At 40.2% G+C, this 19535-nt stretch overlaps 1 protein-coding gene across 6 annotated transcripts in view; it reads right to left on the bottom strand.

Moving 5' to 3' along the window:
* RAPH1 (Ras association (RalGDS/AF-6) and pleckstrin homology domains 1) overlaps positions 1–19535 on the bottom strand; it is a 132779-nt gene that overhangs the window by 67065 nt on the left and 46179 nt on the right. For 5 of the 6 annotated variants that reach the window (XM_065750383.1, XM_065750381.1, XM_065750386.1 and 2 more), the window contains exon 1: positions 16110–16199. The exons of the other annotated variant lie outside the window; for it this stretch is intronic. The gene's annotated coding sequence lies outside the window, so the exon portion shown is untranslated. Of the gene's footprint in view, positions 1–16109; positions 16200–19535 lie in introns of those variants that run through there. 6 annotated transcript variants of the gene reach the window in all.

Consider the following 19535-nt stretch of genomic DNA (forward strand, 5'->3'; position numbering starts at 1 on the left):
TGTCACAAATGGGTATTTTTCTGCTATGTAAAACTAGGACAAACACTTATTCTAGACATACATTCTTTTGGTAGGACATGAGAAGGAGGTTTTCTAGTTCACAGATAATTAGGTCATCCATTTTATAACCAAATATAAACTGTGTATGTAAATATATAAGCATTGTATAGATACTCTCCCTCAATAAAAGTTTGGAAGAGATTTATCACATGCTAAGCAGGCAGCTAGACTAATTATAAATGCAGACGGAAGGAAGTTCATATTTACAAACTTAGTCAAACAAAAAAGCCATTATATCATCTTAACAGCTGTGTAACAATTTGGCAAGCTTTGCAGTAAAGAGGTTTTCCTCAGTGTCCCAAAAGAACAATTATTTTTGTTTCCTCCAAAATATCTTCTTTGGTATAAAGACTTCTCTTAAGAATTGAGCCAGATGAATAAACTACAGAACAAAACTCTACAAGCAGAATGTGTGCCACAATGAGTACTTTTACTGCTGAAAGCAGCTGAACTGAGTTGACCACACTGCATAAGGAATGTCATTGGTGATACAAGAAATGGTAATTAGTTGGAACATATTCACATCTTGTTAAGGACAAGGGTTGGCAAGACAGAACTGATTTGCATTGATTTGCTGTAGCTGAATAAGCCACAGAACAGTAAAATCTACTATTTAAAAAGTAGATGATGGGCTAGTTTAAAAGACATATTACAATATGTATTTTAATTACTAGCACCTTACTACTTAAAAGCAAAATGATTGCTGGATTGTTTGTCTACTGCATTTTGTCCACCTTCACTGAAAAAGTTTATCCAGATGTTTGTGGAACACTCCATTAACATATAGACTTACGGCCTCTGATTGTCAGCAGTGAGCTGTGAATTGTCTGGAAGATTTTCACTGGCTGAAGATTCACTCAGGTAATTTGACAAACAAAAAATAACCCACATATTTAATTGCTTTAACTTATTTTCCATTTGACTTCACACCTCTGAATATCTATTTAGATCTAAGCGTCACTGGAACTTATTCCTGTTATCTTTCCAAAGTATTTATAAAGTTTTGCTGATAGGAGATATAACCTAGCTTATCTTTAAGGGCCAGTTTGTGACAAATCAAAACAGGCTTTACGAGCCAGGAAAATAAATGTTTTTCAGTAGCATTACAGATTTCATTCAGTTTATCTGAGAGCTTTTTGCACATTCTCTCTGCACCCCAAGACAACCCAGCAGTACATGCAGCACTACTAAAATACATAATGTAATTCTTTATATATATGCTTGTCTGTGAATAACTTCTGCCACTGATTACATTCAGACTGTAAAGGAATACTGCATTTTCTTGTGCTACACATCTGTTTCTATCAGCAGGAAGGTAACACTGCAATGCAACAGAGGTCCTGAATTCTAGAACAGGTGACATAATCAGTCATACTCCATATTCAGAATTAGAGACATCATTCCATTTCAAGAATGATATACTACTTTTGCCCTTTTTGTGCAGGTCAGGGCAACTCACCTTGACCGCATAGATCACAGCAGGTAATTCACTGGACTAACACCAGGGTATGCAGAGGAATGGATAGAGAACATAGTTGTGCCACTAAAAATGCAGCTCCGTCATCAAACTAATCTCCCACCTCCTCCTGTGCAGCATTAAAAGTAGACCCAAAACTGTAAAGACTCCAGTCTTTAAAAACAAACAAGGAACTTCTTAAAAGAAAGCAAATCAGAGCAAAGTAGAACTTCATTATTTCAGTTAACGTGACACATCAATAAAAGCAACAAACATAAGAAAATCTGATTCTAAAATGAATATTCTAACTTCCATAAATTATTTTCAGAATTTTTTTAATGATTAGTGCTTTTTAATTTTAAGTCTAACATCCAAGAACACTTTTGTTGCTTTTCAGGATGCTATACATCTAGATTTTGGATGAAATATTTCAAGGGAAAAATGGATTTTCATGGCACAGTCTGATTAAATATAACTTGAACGGCTTTAAGCATAAATGAGGGAAGTTAACTTAGGAACCTAAAAATAAAATAATAAAGGAAATAACAGTCAACTTCATAACATACAACACATCAGAATTTTCATAGCATATAGCCATATCAAGAGAAGAATGAGAGATTAAATTACAGTATGTGTCACTCAGTGGCTGAAAGGATTTGACATAATTCAAAGCAACAGTCTTAAACAGGTCAAATGATAACAAACCATTATGCACAGAAATAAAAATATCCACCAATATCTGAGGCATGTAAAGAACCATAGAATCACCAAGGTTGGAAAAGACCTCCAACATCATCCAGTCCAACTGTCCAACTATCACCAATATTTCTCATTAAATCACATCCATCAGTTCAACATCTAAACTTCATGTAAACTTATGGTTTCTAAGGAGTTCTGACATATGTTATCTATACATACTTTTGTATAAATTGGAACTTAACACCAAATTTATTTTGCACATTGGGGCAGAAAATAAATAAATAAAGAAAAATAATCAGACCGTTAAACGTGGTAAACAACAACAGAAAATGTACAAAAGTACAAAAGAAAAGTTTAGGAAATATCCTGTTGATATCACAAAGTAAAGTACTTCAGATCCCACAACAGAAGTAACCTCAGGATATAATTTAAAAAAAAATTCCAGTTCGCAGTGTCAAGCCTAAACACAAAAGATTACCCACAAATTCAGTTTTTAGGTTATGTGATGAAAGAATTAGATGAAAGACAAGAATAAGACATTTAGCATAATTTCTAACTCAACTACTGATACATTCTTTTTTCAGCAGAAACTAGGTTCTTCCCACTGCAAAAACTGCTGAAATGACTAATCCCAACCGCTTCATTCTGGCACTGGAGATTTCTCATGCAAAGCTCCCATGTAAGTATAAACAATTCCAATCCATCTCATAATCAGCTACTGAAAGGAACCAGATTTCTGCTTCCCATAGCAAGAAAAAGGTTAAGACTAAACTATCTGCAAGATGCAGAAACAGTCCACGAATTTGTACGTGTGAAACCAGAAAAATCCAACTTTCTCTATATAAATCTTTTGATTGATCTAAAGCAACTTTGGTCTTTTTCCAAGAGTAAGTGGTAAGTAGCAAAAGGAAGTGGTATAAAAAAAAGTCAAGAAACGTTAGACTCATAGCACAGTACTCACAATAGCTCATTCTGTACTGGATGATGTTACATACAACGGAGAATATCCGATTTAAAACTTGATTTTACAAGTCAAAGCCTGGGAAAAAAGCCTCCAAAATATATATTAAAAGAAATTTTTTTTTAAGTACAGAAAAACAACTCAGAAAAGCCCACCTTCTGTAGGAAAAAGAAAAAGAAGCCCAGAAATCAGTAGAAGAAAGATTGGAAAGATTTTCATGCACTGGTATTATTGCAGTGCTAAACACAGCTGGTCACATGGGACCAAGGGAGAATTCTTATTATTCACTGCCACCACTTTTTAGCAGCACCTGTATTAGAGAGGTCAGAAAACTATAACAGGAGAAATCTGTTATCTTCACTACTTATCATAGTGGGATACAGCTTACTCTAGTGTCTTCTTTGCACATCTGAAAATATAACGCACTAGATACAGAGGTGTACAGTAGTATACACAGAACATATACAGAATATACAGCAGTGTAGCAAAAGCTTGACAAAACCATAATCAGTGCAGCATCAGTATAATAGCAATACCAATGCTTTCTTGAATCAGTAAGATACGGCAGAAGATCAGACAGAATACTCATCAATACATTTACAACTTAATGTTACTGGTAGAAAATGCTCATCACACTATCCAAATCTTAGTACAGAAGACACTTACTCCTTCCATAGGTAAAATTTCTGTAAGAAAAACTGGAGACGCATTAAAAATCTAGTTTCATACTCCTAACTTGCAGTGTCACTATTAAACAACAATATCAGTCTTACTATGAAACCAGCTCAAGCAGCTCCTGAAGAGTAAACATGGGTACAACAACAAAAGATAGTCCACTAATTATTAACTGCACATACGTCACAAAAAAGTACTCTAACTTCAGATGATACAATCTCCACAAAGTTTTCAACCTACACACTGTATAACAATCTATAAAGCAAGAATGTTTTGCATCATTCACGTCTCTCTATGCTAACTAACAAGGTTAATTCCAAGCTCCATTTATTTCTGAAAATTTCTACTAAAAAAAAATGCTAGCAAATTATGGGAAACAAGTTACCAACCCATTTTTCAACTCCAATGTGTCAAAAGGATTCCTCTCCATGGGACAGAACATGCACATAGCACAATACAGGATACACACTATCCAATCTCCCTCAAGTACACTTTGAGATAGGGAGCATCAAGAACAACATCCTGTCTAACTCTCTGTGTTCATAGTCTCTCCTATTAGACAGCTCTAGCCAAAACTTTAGAGCACACACGCAAATATAAGTTCAAGTACAGGAAGCAATAGTGAACAGAAAGAGTACTTTTCTACCTATCCAGTTTCAAATCAAGCAGCATTGCAGAAGCAAACATTCCGAGATCAGTACCCAAGGACCAGAGAGCTGCATATAGATTATTCCCAGCTACCATAGCTGTCTGCAACTCATATATACAACTGGAAACTGCATAAAGGAAAAAAATTAAAAAAGCATACAGGAAACAACAGACAGTAGAAAAAGACAAAGACAGCATTTAATCCATAATGTAATTCTTCCTCTGTGGCAGACCTCACTTCCTTTTTTTTAAGTAATGTCATATTACTCAATACTCTAAAAAAAAAAAAAAAAGGTTAGCAGGGCACTGCAGGTACAAATCAATTACTTAGAGAATGTGTTCCTGGGCACAATTTCAGCACATATCTTGCTCATGTTTGGAAAGAGAAAGAACAGAGTTACCAACAGATTTTCTAAACATGACCTATAAAATTATTACATAAAGTGTATTATATGGCAAAGAAGTATGAGAACTACACAGTTCTTGATCTGTATCCAACAAATTTTCAATCCATTGAATACCAGACTGCTGCATAACAGCAAGTGTCAGAAAGATCACCAATTTTTACTGCTGTTAATAACCCCCAAACCAAACATTCAAACTAGCTGCACGTATATAGACAATTCTCAATGTGCACAGGATCACACAGCTGCTACCCTGCTGGCTCCAATGACATGACAGTAGTAACACTGCAGAGACAAGCTGAACAAGTGACAAAGAAAATACTGAGTAAATGAAGTATTTCTTTTACCTTCAATTCCCACATTAAGTGGTGTTCCATAGTTTAATAACGATGGCACTGACAAATAACCATAAAGACTAGGTTCAATCTACATTTAAAAGATTTCCTTATCAGAAAGTACGCAAATCAAGCATTTCAACTGGTTAACCAGCTACATTTTACAAATTACATATTATTAAAAAATAATAAAAAGCTTCACACCCCAAAGTGTTAGTTTTGAGCAATGACTATCACTCTACTCCAGTGATTCGGTCTGAGTGTCCATACTGCTGCCTGAATCTTGCTTAAATACCAACATTTTCAGGAAAGCAAACCAGCATAAGTCACTTTTGGAATGAAGAAGCACCTGCCAAATTTGCTAGCAGGCCATGCCTTCTCAACTGCTATGGCACTTCCTAACACAGTGAAAGCATGCTCAGTTGTAAAATCAAGTATTTAAAATCATACTGGAAGGCAAAAAGAATGCAGGCAACATAAGATCAGCTGTCACTTCTAACATTTTTACGAGAGCTACTACAACTGGCCATTTATCTCACTTTCCAACTCAGTCAAAATAGCAAAAGAAATATTTAAGTGGCATTACCCAGAACAGGGGTCTATGCAAAGTCTTGCAACATTTTATCATGTTTCATCAGATCAGATCAAGATGTTTCTCTCAAAATGCTCACAAATATATCAAAGGGAAGACTAGCCTCATCTCAGACAGTTAATCACAAATACTAAACAAACAAACAAAGAGGGGATTCTGACCATCTAGTTTTAAGTGACATTCTAAAAAGGAAGACTGTATACCTTCAGGAATGAAAAAAATAAACAGATGAGGGACAAGTTCAAAATATATGAAGGATTTTACAAGTTCAAGTAACATAAAGTCCTGGTAAAATACTGCTTAAGTCCCAGTGAGCGCACATTCCCCATTGTTCTACAAACACTTCTGACTGAATATATTACTGGTACAGGGCTCACTTCTCATTTCTCAAATGCTAATACAACATTACAGAGATGTAGCTGGCCCATAGTCACAGTACACAGGGATGCAACAATTCAAGAAGGCAACCTCAAAATAGGAAGTACTCGGCTCACAAGAATGAATTTAATCACTCATCATCAGAAAGTGCTACAGAGAGGAGGAATAATTTCAAATGTTTCAAATAGTACAGTGACGTGCCTCAGGTAGTACACTTCGATTAGCCTTTAGACTAGAAAGAAAGCAATAACAGTTAAATATACTCTTTTCATGACAACCACGAAAGCAAGCAGCCTGTACATTAAACGAAAATAATCTGTCAAGTGAAAACGTTTTTCCTATGTTATGTATATTTAAAATTTGAAGGCCCACACTAATCTAGCATACTTTTGGAAGATCTAGGCCCAGAAGTAAAGACAGAAACTTACATCCAGAAGACTGGGGAGTAACAGTCTACCCAAGCTAAGTTCCTACATGCCAGCTGTAAATATTACCTGGTACTTCAGGAGAATGAAGATTAAGTGATTTGTCTTGTGAAAGAGAGGCGCTTAAGGCATCACATTTCAGAAACAACGCACCACTGAATCTGAAAGTGCGCAGTCTGAAAATACTTTGTTTGCTTTACACTGAACTTTCAACCCTTCAATGCGCGTTAGTCATTCCAGGAATATTCCATTTCACATGATAAAGATAATTTAGGGTTTGTCACTGCAAAGCAGTAGTAAGTCACTCCATGGGCTTTTCTTTGTTTATTTGTTTTTGAGGAGCTTTTTGAAGTTCTTGCACAAACTGAAACTAATCAATACAACAATAGAAAGTTTCATTCAATCTAACCACAAGCTTTTCAGTGGGTTCTTTTTTGTTGTTGCTGCTGCTGCCTTTTAAACAAGAAACTCTGATTTATCACTAACTAGGATAGCAAGCACAAAAGCTTAAGTTGTACGCTGCACTATCAGCAAGTTAATACAGAGCAGTCTTCATGAAGACACTGCATGCTTCACTTTTAAGAAATGTGACATGAATATGTGCTTCTTCTCAAGAATTTCATTCATTTCCCTATTGCTTCGATTTTCCGCTCTGCCAGCTGCTACAAGGGAAGACAACAGTCATGCTTTTCTATGAGGCCCTCCCTTCATGTAATTACTAAAAATGAGACTTCACTTCTGCTATGCACTTTATAGAAAATCTCTGAGCTCTCTAACCCAGAACAACCAAATATTTAATTAGAGAAAGTAATTCCTTTCCTTCCTGCCTGGGCAGGAATTTATTGTTGGTACTCAAATCAGTCTGACAAACAACCTTTCAGTTTCACAGAACTGATCACAAGGTATCACTCTGTAAGTTACTTATTGATAGATATACCTAAGTCAAGGAGAAAACAAGAGTGACCATCTATCACCTAGCTTCAGTCATAATTGTTTTCCTGACCTGCAACATGCTCAGAGACGGCCAAAGTAAGTGACAAGCTCTAGTCACCATTACTACTTCGCAAAGTCACTTGTGAGTAAAAACTACTACTGGTTTGTTGTTTTTTTCCTATTACTTAATTAAAATATCACTATTTAGTAGCTACAAATATTTTTCTAAAGCCAGACAACTACAATCAAACCACCAGAAATTTCTAAATGCTCTACCAAACACATCTGTATAAATGTCTTTAGTCACCTGTTTACAGGTACCTGGGAAGTCCAAATTTTTACGACTGTATCAAAAGAAAACAGATTCTGACAATATTTGAATTAAATTTATAAGATGCAAAAAGATTACAGTGATCCTTCTGCTAGGAAGACAGACAGCAGGAAACAAAATGGCAAAACAATAAATTAAAAAGAGCTTGGAATGCTTGGCTTCTGGCACCGAATCAAAAATCCCATGCAAAATGCTTCATCACTATATAGGCATGAACTAAGCGAGTCAGTATGAAATGAAAACCAACTGTATATGAACAGGAAACTGCCTAGGAATAGCCAACAGCATACTACCAAAGAGTGAGGTGTTATTTTAAGTAGAGATGCAATCCAGCAGCAATGTGCCCTACATAGAACAACTGGCAGGAACCTCCCTGAGCTATGAACCCTGAAGGAAGCTTGAATAGACATGGCCATTTTTTCCACAGAGCACTTTGTTCTTTAAGATATCAGCAGAGGAGTGTGCATCCTTTATGCAATTACTCAGCAAGTGCTTTTAAAGAGGCTGTAATAGACAGGAAAGTCATCTTCCCTCAACAAAGGGAATTCAAGAGTGGTCAACAAGAGACTCTCACTCCTGCTGTAGGAGTTTGGCCACTTCAGAAAGATTTGCGTGTTTTTGGCTAAAGAAGAAATGAACTACAAACTGGACAAAGAAAAACAATGAAAAAATATTATCAGCATAAAATACCTTAAGGGTGCTTTGTTAATGCACCACCACCCTCTTTTATTCCAAAAGCGCAGGAACAAAGGATAACAGCTCTGCATGACAGGTGGATGAATTTACGCAGACATCAATGCTGCGCAGAAGAACTGTATGTGAGGTATTTGCAGTTATAGTTTCCAACAACCCAGTACTCAGCATCATTGTAAATAACAGCAGTAAAAGCCACTCCAGGTGAATTTTTTAGTGCACATCCCTGAAAATTTGCCGGGAGCTATTTCCAATTACAGAAACTACACAGAGACAACCCTGCACTTGACTACACATTTACATTACTTCCCAGTAACAGCTCTCTGTTAAGAGCTGATGAGAAGATTCTACAGAATCACGCGTATCACTCACTACTACTCAGTATCTGGACACAAACAATTACCTTAAACACACAGCTAAGGATAAACGTATAATAATTTCACAAACATCCAAATAATCTGACCTGAGAAAGCTGGGTCTTTTTGTTTTTGTTTTTCTTTCCCCCCAGGCTCTTTCATTACAGAGCCCACATTCTTACAGCAGTGTTTCAGAGGTAACTCAAATTTAAGAACTTCTGATCTTTGTACCATACTTCCAGACAACAATACGAGAAAAACAGAGGGAATGCTATCATGGTCACAATGGCATGTTCTCACCTTCGAGGTGGGAATAAAAACATTCTGAAATTCACTACTTCTTGTTTTAAGCCATGAAGGAGAGGAGTAACAAGCAGCGAGCAAAGAGACTAAGCAGAAAAGCACAAGATTAAAATTAAGGCAATTAGTATGCAAGTGCAGTATTTCTGCAAAACGAATAAGCTTCCCATATTTTCACCTTTGGACAATTATTGTTAAGCTGCAGAAAGCAGCTTTACTTATGAAATGTTTGAAAACATCTTGAAAAATTGTTTTCAATATTCAGCCAGAATACACCTCAGTTTTGAAAACCAGCTTTTATAGAAAATAATTGTAGATAATATTTGTCATCTGGATGTGCAAAACAAATGCATTATTATTTACTAAGACAATTCTGGAAGTCTGGATAAATGCTGTTTAATACCCTTAAAATACAAACAGCAGCCTGAAGAAGGAGTTTGTCTTTACTTTAAATAATGTTTTCACATCCCAGGCATAAAAGAACCACTCATTTTACTTAAGAATATAATCACAGTCTAAAAAGATATATACAAGAGTATAGCCTCTCCATCTCTCTCAACAGCTTCCAGTTAACTTCCATCCTTCACCACAACTCATCACCCCTTCAATTTTTACCAGACTGGCATAACATTGCAAAGTGGATTACAGCATTTATGAGGATTCAATCTCCCCAGCCTCTTCTTTTAAGGAAGGTATTCCTAATTCATGTCAGTTTAGTGTTCCCTAACACTACGTAAGACATAAGATATTTCAGCCAAGAAATGAAGAAACAGTCATCTCTAATCTCATTTGCTTCCTTTTTGCTCTTTTTAACAACATTTCAATGAAGACCTGCTAGGAAGATATTGAGGGGAAGGTAAAATTCTCAAGACTAAGTCAGCACCACCAAAGATACAAGCAAACCTAAAGGCCTAAATGCAATGCACTTATGTTGCACAAAGATTAATGACTGCAAGCTTTTAAATACTACATAAAGCAACTTTACTTTCTTCAAAAAATACCTAGATTTGTTTTTCTAAAACTATCTTCATAATAGCGCCTACAATGAAATCTAACCAGTGATGTCTCATCGTGAAGAGACAGACTAATGGAAAGCCAGCAAGTAAGACTCAATTTCCTTCTAGATATTTGTCTTTTCAGTACAAGTATATCAGCAAGGATCAATTCAGATGCTTCACAAAGTCAAACTTAACGTAACTCTACAAGTCTACCAGCCCTTTGACAGAGATGAAAATCTGTCAGTTCCAGCATATTTTCCTCACAGTTAAACTAATCACTCAGTCATTCTGAACAAAATGGTATTTTATTCTAACAGTCAATAGAAAGACTGAAAAGAAATCCAAAAACGTGAAAAATAAACTTTTTTTTATTACTGATTAAAACAAACATCACCCAAACGTTCCAAAAGAACAAAATTTCACAACAAAACAAAACAATGCTTTTATGAACTCTTTTGTAAAAGGTAACACTTATCACAGCATACAGTTAACTCACTCCACTTTTAATATTGCACTTACCCTCAGCAGGCAGTTTGAGAATACATATTGAAGAGATTTAACCGCAATGATGGTAACAGACAACTGTTTCAGACAGGATTATTTTATCAAAATTTGACTTACACCCTCTGCACTTCTAACACTTTGAACAACTGAAGAGGAACGGTGAGGTCATGGCTCGAAGTGGTGATTGAGCACCTGGTGAAGGGGTGTGGCTGGCCAGGGAGCACGGGCACATTGTTTGCACCTGTGTTCCCCAGCAGACCAGGAGGGGTGAGCACAGGTGCAGCCCCCAGGGCTCGTATAAGAGCCAGCCAGTGAGAGGAGAGCATCTCTTGGACCTGGGCTGTTGCTGGGAAGGAGTGCTGCACAGCCCCAACCCCCCTTTGCCAGCTGGGTGAGTTACATTCTTCTTTCTGTACAAAACTATTGGTCTACCTGCAAATACTTTGATATCTCTAAGATCCTGATAGAAAAGTGTTTTCTTTTTTTCTTTATGAGCAGAATAACAGCTTAGCTTTCATAATTAAGTTTTACATGCAGTTAATGCAAATTTACCAGTTACCATTACATTAAAATAGTAAATGGGTCTTCAGTATGCTTTTTCAAAAGGTTTTTATGACGAAAAATGATCTCATTAAATAAAAAAACAACCTTACAGTATAACTATCAAAAGGCTTGCAGGACTTCCCAGAAGAATCTGTGGTTCTCACAAATCACTGGCATGTGACAATAAGATAACAGAAGCATGAACTACTACTTCAACGTCAGTTTTCAGTTTGGAGAGGTACTCTCACCAGCACTCCATAACCAAATTCAGACACTGACTATCTGACTAAGAATACTGAATGAGTAATTTTTCCATGCCAAAGACAGCTTCTCTTAAAGTAGATGGAAAAGTAATGAAGGACAGAACTCATATCACGATAAAGTCGAAGTAATGTGCTCTATGAGGAGCTTTTCCTTAAGGAGCAAACTATTAAACTGCTCCACTAAGACAACAACAAAATATTATCAAAGGTTACTGTAATACATACCAACTCAACACAAAGTAGTTGTACTCCTGTTTAATCCAACTAGCAGTGGCAAAAAGATGACAATCCCAGAGGTCCTACATGCACAGCACAGAGGTAAGACTCTTGGGAGTGGGAAGGACCAGAAAAAGCAACTTTAGCACTAGCAGCAGGAAAGAACTCCCTGCTGCTATCATTGCCCTTAACTCTCTCAAGCTCATGAACAAACATTTTCTGTCAGTCCCTGTGCAGCTCCCAGGACTTCATAGTGGGTAAAATATCAGAGAGGATGGAGGGCACAGGAGGCTGGAAGGAGACAAATGGTAGCTGTTTTATTTAGCGTATTTTTCCACTTTGTACATGCATTTGAGAGCAACTATAGGGTTTTCTAACTTTCAAATACCATTTCTAAATTGAAGTGCAATACTGACACAACAAACTGTTTGGAACTGGACAACGTTGTTGCCCTTATTGCTTTTGTTACTTCCTAATGCTTATCTGCTAGAAATCAGTTATTCCACCATAATAAACCATAGGTAACAGTAAAGGGATGTGGATCTGTGCTAACACAACTTAAGCAAACCAGTTCTCTTCTCATACCTATGAACATGACAGAACACTGGCACCTTGCAGCAGTACCAGAACATTTCATCAGAGGTCAGATGTAATAGTTAGAACAATACATATATTGGAATGTAATTGCCATGAAACAGGAAAAATCCTTATTTAATTTACCATTTGCCCTACTCGAAATCAGTGCATTTTTAGCAGGGATGACTTCAGTTCTTCAACACTTGAAAATATTTACTCAAGAAAAGTAAATATAAGTTTTCCTACTGTGTATAATAATCCTCTCACCAGACACAATATTTTCATATTAAAACTTTCAACTTACACTCTGTTCTATCCAAGAGAAAGACCAGAATCAATGAAGACTGAATCACCTTTCTGACTACAGCATCTTAAATCAGACAAGAAACAGAACTAGAAATACAGTGACATGTAAAAATCTTTGTGACAAAAAATTTGAAAACTGTTTTCTTAGTAGGTCTGAAGTTCCTAGCCTTTCCCCCTCTGATATTTTTAACTAGGTACTTGCTACTACTTTCTGGTATTCACCATTTGAAAATAATATGCCATTTTGAATGGATACAGTTTTTAGGTGATTATATTGCTTGCAAAGGACCAAGAAGAAAGAAGCTCTTGCTAATCTGAATAGCTCTTGTAGCAGTTAATTAAAGCATAACTTTCTCCAGTGGCATTCTCTAACCTCATAGACGTTCCTGAAGATGGAAGGCATTCCAAGTGTGTACTCACTACCTGTGACAGCCAATTATGATAGAGAAATATTGAATCCTTAGGAGGATTTACTTAGTAACACAATGTGACTTTCTATGTCGCATTCCCTGAAAACTCATACAAGTTATACCTAATGTAGAAATCAAGTAAATTTGTCTACTCACTAGACTGCTGCTGTTTCTATACCATCTTAAACCTTTGTCAGTAATAAAAACAAATTGCCTTTTTTTACTTTTTTATAAAAAACAACTTGATATTGCTCGATTCAGCTGTAGACCAGCATATTGCACAGGACAGTGTAAAGCCCCATAAAGCAAGCACCTATAAGACTTGTATTTTTAACCCCAACAATAAAACTGAGCATCTCTCACTCTGTAACAAGTTCTAGATACTATCAGCAGGATCTTCAGTACGAACAGACGTTAAAAAGAAGCTGAGAAGAACATTGTTTCAATTTCTTAAAATTGTAACACTGATTCAATTCTCTTAAAAATGGTTGAACTTATTACAAAAGGCAGTCATTATTTCCGTAATTTCTTGCTTCATTTATTGAGCAACAGATTTGCATTTTTCTACTACTTAGATTATTAGATCTAGATTATTTCGTGCCTGAAATTTATCTTCAGTATTGTTCCTCAAACTATTTGCTTAACTGCGTTAGATTTAACTCTGTCCTAGTTTGGCAGATTTTTTTTCCTTCCAGTGGCTCAAAGACATTTTAAGAAGGAACAGAAACTCTACTGATCATAGAGATAAGATTATTAAAGCATGAAGATGTTCAATAAAGATCACAGTCACTTTTTTTTTCTGGGGGGAAAAGAACTTTATTAAAAATCCTGATATTGAAGGAGAGGCAAAAGTGCACGTGTTCATAATACCTCAATAAAAATGAATGAAGAAGTAACACAATGGCTTCACAGCTAAAATAATTTCAGTGGCTTGAGGAACTGGAGAAATGAAATATTCACATATACTGATAATCAAGATCAGTCTCATGAGAGACACACTCTTGAAAAAACAAAGCCTCTTGAAATCAACCATATGAACCATTACCTATAAAAGTTGGCTGAGCTGTCTCATGGATTCCTGTAAATCAACAGGTGTTCTCTGTACCACGGTTTACCTTACTAAAAAAAACTGCAGGATGTTGTAACACACAGGAAGTTCAAAGCAATTTACATTAACTCATTACTCCACTGGAAAATACTATTTTGAATTAAAAACTGAGAGCAATGGCTTCAAGATATTATGCTAGGGGAGTGGACACAGAATTACAAAAATCTGTCAGTGTTCCTTTTCATGTTATTTTTAATAATTATTGGAGAGATTAATATCTGGTAAGCTATGCTGTACTTTTTGAATTATTGCTCCGATCTTTCCCTGATGCTGAGTCAGAGAAACACTGGCAGAGGGACACTTCACTGCAACTCATATGAATCAAGAAGCCAAGCTGCTTTAAGGAATTATCTGAAAATGAAATTTCTAGAAAAGCATCAAGTGAATTTCTTAGTATTGCTTACCTTTTCGTTCTATTAGAGCAAAAACCCTAACATCCATTAATTTGACCATCACACACTGAGATGAAAATCATACGTCAACTTAGGTGCAAAATAGCAGCTCTGTATTCTGCTATCTACCACACCCACCCAATGATATAAGTGCATTTAATATGGATACATCCACATTTTTAAATCCTACTGTTTAACACATTCCCAGAATTTACATTTTTGTTTTCCAGTATGATTTAGTTAGTAATTTTCTTCTGTTCCTCTGTTTTTATAAGAAATTCCCACACAGAGAAAAGCTGATTAAACAGATAGTAAGAAATATCTAAATCAGCAAACCTTTATACGTTGTCAATAAACACGTGAATTCGTTTTTCAGCTCAAGTGAATTTTATGAGCTACCATGTCCCTGACTAGAGGACAGGGGAGTGAGGGGGAACAGATGAAAAGAGGCACTGATGGTCAGCACAGAGCTATGTGTGGGTATGATTCTGCAGTCCCACAAACAGTACTTCCATTCCTCCACCATGTGAATGGTAACCCAGCAGTAACAGCTGCGTGAGATACTGCTCCAAACTGAACACACCTCTGCCCCTCCAGCAGAAGAGACATGACACTTTCTCAATACCTACAGTCAGGTAGGAAAAAAAAAGACAAAAAAGGCCCATAATACCGGTGAAAATGATAAAAGGGTATGACAGTACCCAAACACTTAAGCGGCTATTTTCTGCCACACAAGTCAGCATATCCAAAACAAATCAAATCGTGCAACATGGACAGCTTAGTCACTGTCTTAGAACGACTAACGTGAATGCAGGAGAAAATAGGTATACCTGTGTCAGTCTCACGTGGGTCACGTGACACACGCACGCAGACACTCCTTCCCCTCCCACCACCAATGATCGCCCAGACGCAATTAAGTGTGCAGATACACGTACAGATGAATGCATGTAAATACGTACGCGCACACCTTCCACTCTCCTCATCTGCACGAGGGCCAAGGCAGACAACGGCCTCGCCTTCCACACGCCGGCCCGCCCTGTCTAAGCCCTATAGCTGAAAGGGCTAAAAGACCCAGGATCTGCAACAAGCGATCAAACAAAAAAGCCCCGCAGCGTCGCCACGACCCTCGGCCGCCCCGCCGCGCGTCAGGAGAAAGGACCCGAGCACGGCGGGCTCGGCAGCGCCATCGGGGGGATCGTGGTCCCGCAGCTCCGCAGGGCGGGGGCTCGCTCAGCCAAGCTGACATTGTGTGGATGCCGCACGCCGCAGCCCTCGCGCATCCCCGGCGCGCCGGCCGTCCCGCCCCGAGGCGCGGCTCGCACGGGGAACGCACCAGAAAACCACCGGCGGTCATCGACGTGCGAACGCTCGCTTTGAAAAAAAACACGGCTGCCGCCGCCCCGCCGCTCCTCCGCCCGACTCGGTCCGTCGGTGACCCGAGGGAGGCGGCAGGAAGCCGCGCTGCCCGCCCACCCGCTCCCCCCTCAGCCGCCGCTCCCAGGGGCGACGCGGCGCTCCCCGTAGCGCAGGGCGGCTCCCCGACTCACCTCGGCCCGGCTCGGGGAGCCCCCGGCGGGAGGGCGGCGCCGATCACCCGCAGACCAGAGGGCGGAGGCGGCGGGCACGCTCCCGCTGGCGGCGGCGGCGGCGGCGGCACGGGGGCTTACGCTCGCGCTCAGCCCGCAGCCCCTCGCGGCTGCCGCTGCCGCCGCTAATGGTGGCCGCCGGCTCGCGCTGCCGCTCCCTTCCTTTCCCGTTTCTTGTTTCCGCTGAGCGCGGAACCGCCCGGCAGTCGGAGCACGTCCCAGCCCGGCAGCGGAGACGGCGCTCCCGCCCCGCTCCACGCCGCCGCTCCGGGCTCTCCCCCCGCCGCTCACTTCCGGCGAGGCCGCGCCTCGCCCCGCCCAACGGGCCCGCAGCCAGAGCCCGGGGGGCGGCGGTGGCCGTGAGGTGCCGGGTGGCCGTTGGGCGGGCGGCGGTTGGGCCGGCGCGCGAGCGGCGCGCGGCCGAATGGCGCGTGGGGGGTGGGCGCGCGCGGGCCCTGCGGAGCGCCACCGGCCCCCGCGTGCCGGGGTCGCGCCGCCGAGCTCCGCGGAACGGGAACGGAGCGGGGCGGCGGCGGCCGGGAACGCGGGCAGTTCCGCGCGGGGACGCGTTCCCCGATCGTGGGAATGCACGCGAGCTCGCGGTCGCGTCTCCCGAGGAGGGGCGCGGCGTCCCCCACCCGCAGCACCGGGGTAAACCCTCGTTCCCTGGAGCTTTCCGTGACTGATAACAACTGTGCACGATCGTGCCCGGTTTATTTGCGTAAATGCCAATTTACCGGCGAGGTTATGAGGTGGGTCGAAAAAGCATTAAGAGGCGGCATTAAAACACGAGCTCGCGCGTGGGGAAGGTATATTCATGTATACGTACTACTAAGTGGTTTGAAAGTCAAAGTCCACGCGGAATTGCAGCACAATGAAACAGAGAACAAATCTGAGCCGTGTGAGCCTGCTGCAGCACGCGATCGCTGCCCAATTCCGGACAGCACACAGCCTGCCAGCTGCAAACACCCCGGACAAGCCATGGTCAGTGCTACGGGTGCAGAACCAGGCTGCCTCAGCTGCACCTCTGAACCTCTGTAAAACATCAGTGTGAAATAACAATATGAGCTCATCCCTGAGAAACTGCAGCGGCCTTCTGCGGTCACAAAATTTTCACCTAACCGTGCAAAATAATGCAGCTATACTGCCCCAGACTTTGTGGAAACATTCCACGATGAATGGATGTGTGGGATCACAATAGGCAGCAATAAGGAATGTTCAGTGCTGCTGAGTGTCAGCAATGAACCCAGTCTTACTGGCAGGTTGGGGCTGTCGCCACGTGCATCAGTCCCACCAGGCAATGAATGATCCTCCACGGTCCCACTGGGATCAGGCGACCTGCACCCTTCCCTGAGGTGGCAGTGCAAGGCCACTGCACGGTGCAGCCGGTGTTCACCCTCCAAACTTTGCGTGGCCGCACTGCCAGGTCACGTTCAGCTGTGAGCTGCATGGCCATGGGGTGCACAAAGCTTCACACACTCAGCTGTGAAAATGTAGCAAAAGGAAAAAAGAGGCTGTGGCCGGTGAGTGCAAACTTTGCTTTTGGCACGTGGAAATGATATTCTTGTATATCAAACTTGTTAAACTGCCTTGAGTCTAAGCAGACAACACAATTAATTTAATGCACTGTAGAGAGCAGAGCCAGACCATTTTAAGCATGACAATCAGATTGGATCTGTATGCATCCTACGGAACCACTATCCAATTACATCACTTACTAACATAAAGTCATCCCCCACGCTGGGGAAATGGCGTGTACCAGCAGTACACATTGGGTAAGGTCTTCAGAGCAACACAGGGGATTTAGTCACACATCTCCCAATAAAATCAACATTTATGAATGAAAGTAGTCAAGTCTTCTGAGTAAGTTAAAAGGTATACCCATTTTCAGATAAAAGATAAAGTGAATATTGCTTTTAATGGGCTACTGACCTGTCCTCATGCCTAAATGTTGTCTATCAATCTTGGTGTTAAGAATGGCTGAGTAGTATTAGAGCTGAGCTTAACTTTGAATCCTTCAGAAGTTTTATTTTCTGTGTTTAAATAATTCTGAATTAGAGAACAAAGGCAAGGTGAACTTTGAGATCGTTAGACAGTTGGAGGAATTTCTGGGAAGGGCACATCAGGCAGATCAGGTGAAGGCTGAAAAGCAACAGCAAAATCAAGTAACTCATATCTTGGTTGGTTTGTTGGATCCAAGAAAGCCTGAAGACTCCTGCAGTAGAAATTCCATATTCGGTGACTGTATCGAGTTTTGCCCCCTCCCCAGCACAAGAAAAACTTGGACATACAGGTAAGAGTCCAACATAGTGCTGCCAAGAGGCTGAGGGAGCTGGGACTGTTCATCCTGGAGGAGGCTCAAGAGGTATCTTATTAGTACCTATAAATATCTGAAAAGATGGAACCAGGCCCTTTCCAGTGGTGCCAGAGGCAGGACAAGGGGCAATGGGCACAAACTAGAACAACAGTTCCAGTTCCGTCCAGCAAAAGTTCCATCATTAAAAACCTTTCTTGTGTACCAATAACTTGCTTAACCTGTCCTATATCTCTTTCTACTCAGCTAGCTATAATGGGTTTCCAAATGGGAGTTATGATGAAGTATTACAGCATTTCTTAGCAACAGGTATAGCACCTGTAGCCATTAACATTAATAATTCAGCTCATTCATCCTATACTTGAAAAATGTCTTTTCCCAGATTTTATCTACTGTTCAGAATAAACAAGAATATCTGAAATGTTTCTGATCTTGAAACAAGAAAATGCAATGACAACGGAGTCTAGAACAAGAACGAAGACTTGGACATGAGCTTGTGGGGCTTCAGGCCAGACAGCATGATACGCAATTCATTGCATAAACTTCTGTTCAGGGTTAAGGCTGCTGGACTTCCTCAGGGCTACTGTTCTTTCTTAGGTTAGGCTGCTGCTATTTGCATGTGGAAACAAGTCCAACAGAGGAGCACCGCAAGCACTGGAATGAAAACTCCACTTTCTGAACTCATTTCATCAGGAAAATCTTGACTAATTCCAGCTAAAGATTTGCAGTACAATGGCTGGTCTGACTCCGAAGCACACAGTGTGAATGAAAATGTGATCACTCTGTTCTTATGTATTTTGCTTTTGTTGCACTTCTGATCACCTTACTATGTCACAAGTGATGATTTAAAGCAAAGAGAGAGTAACCTACCTATAGTTAGTAAGGCAGTCTATTTCTGAGCCAAGGTCAGACTCCAGGCTCACCGGTCCCAAGCCAATCTCTTGCTTGGAAAATCACTCTTCATCAAGACTCACTGACTGAGATTCTTTTTATAGAATTACCAAGGTTGCCACGATACAGATGAGCAAATAATCTACCTATAGCATTAATTATCTTCTGTTTGTGAAAAGTCA

Source organism: Cyrtonyx montezumae, unplaced genomic scaffold, assembly GCF_038088225.1.
Source record: "Cyrtonyx montezumae isolate F1298 unplaced genomic scaffold, pur_monq_1.0 scaffold_7, whole genome shotgun sequence".
Taxonomy (NCBI): domain Eukaryota; kingdom Metazoa; phylum Chordata; class Aves; order Galliformes; family Odontophoridae; genus Cyrtonyx; species Cyrtonyx montezumae.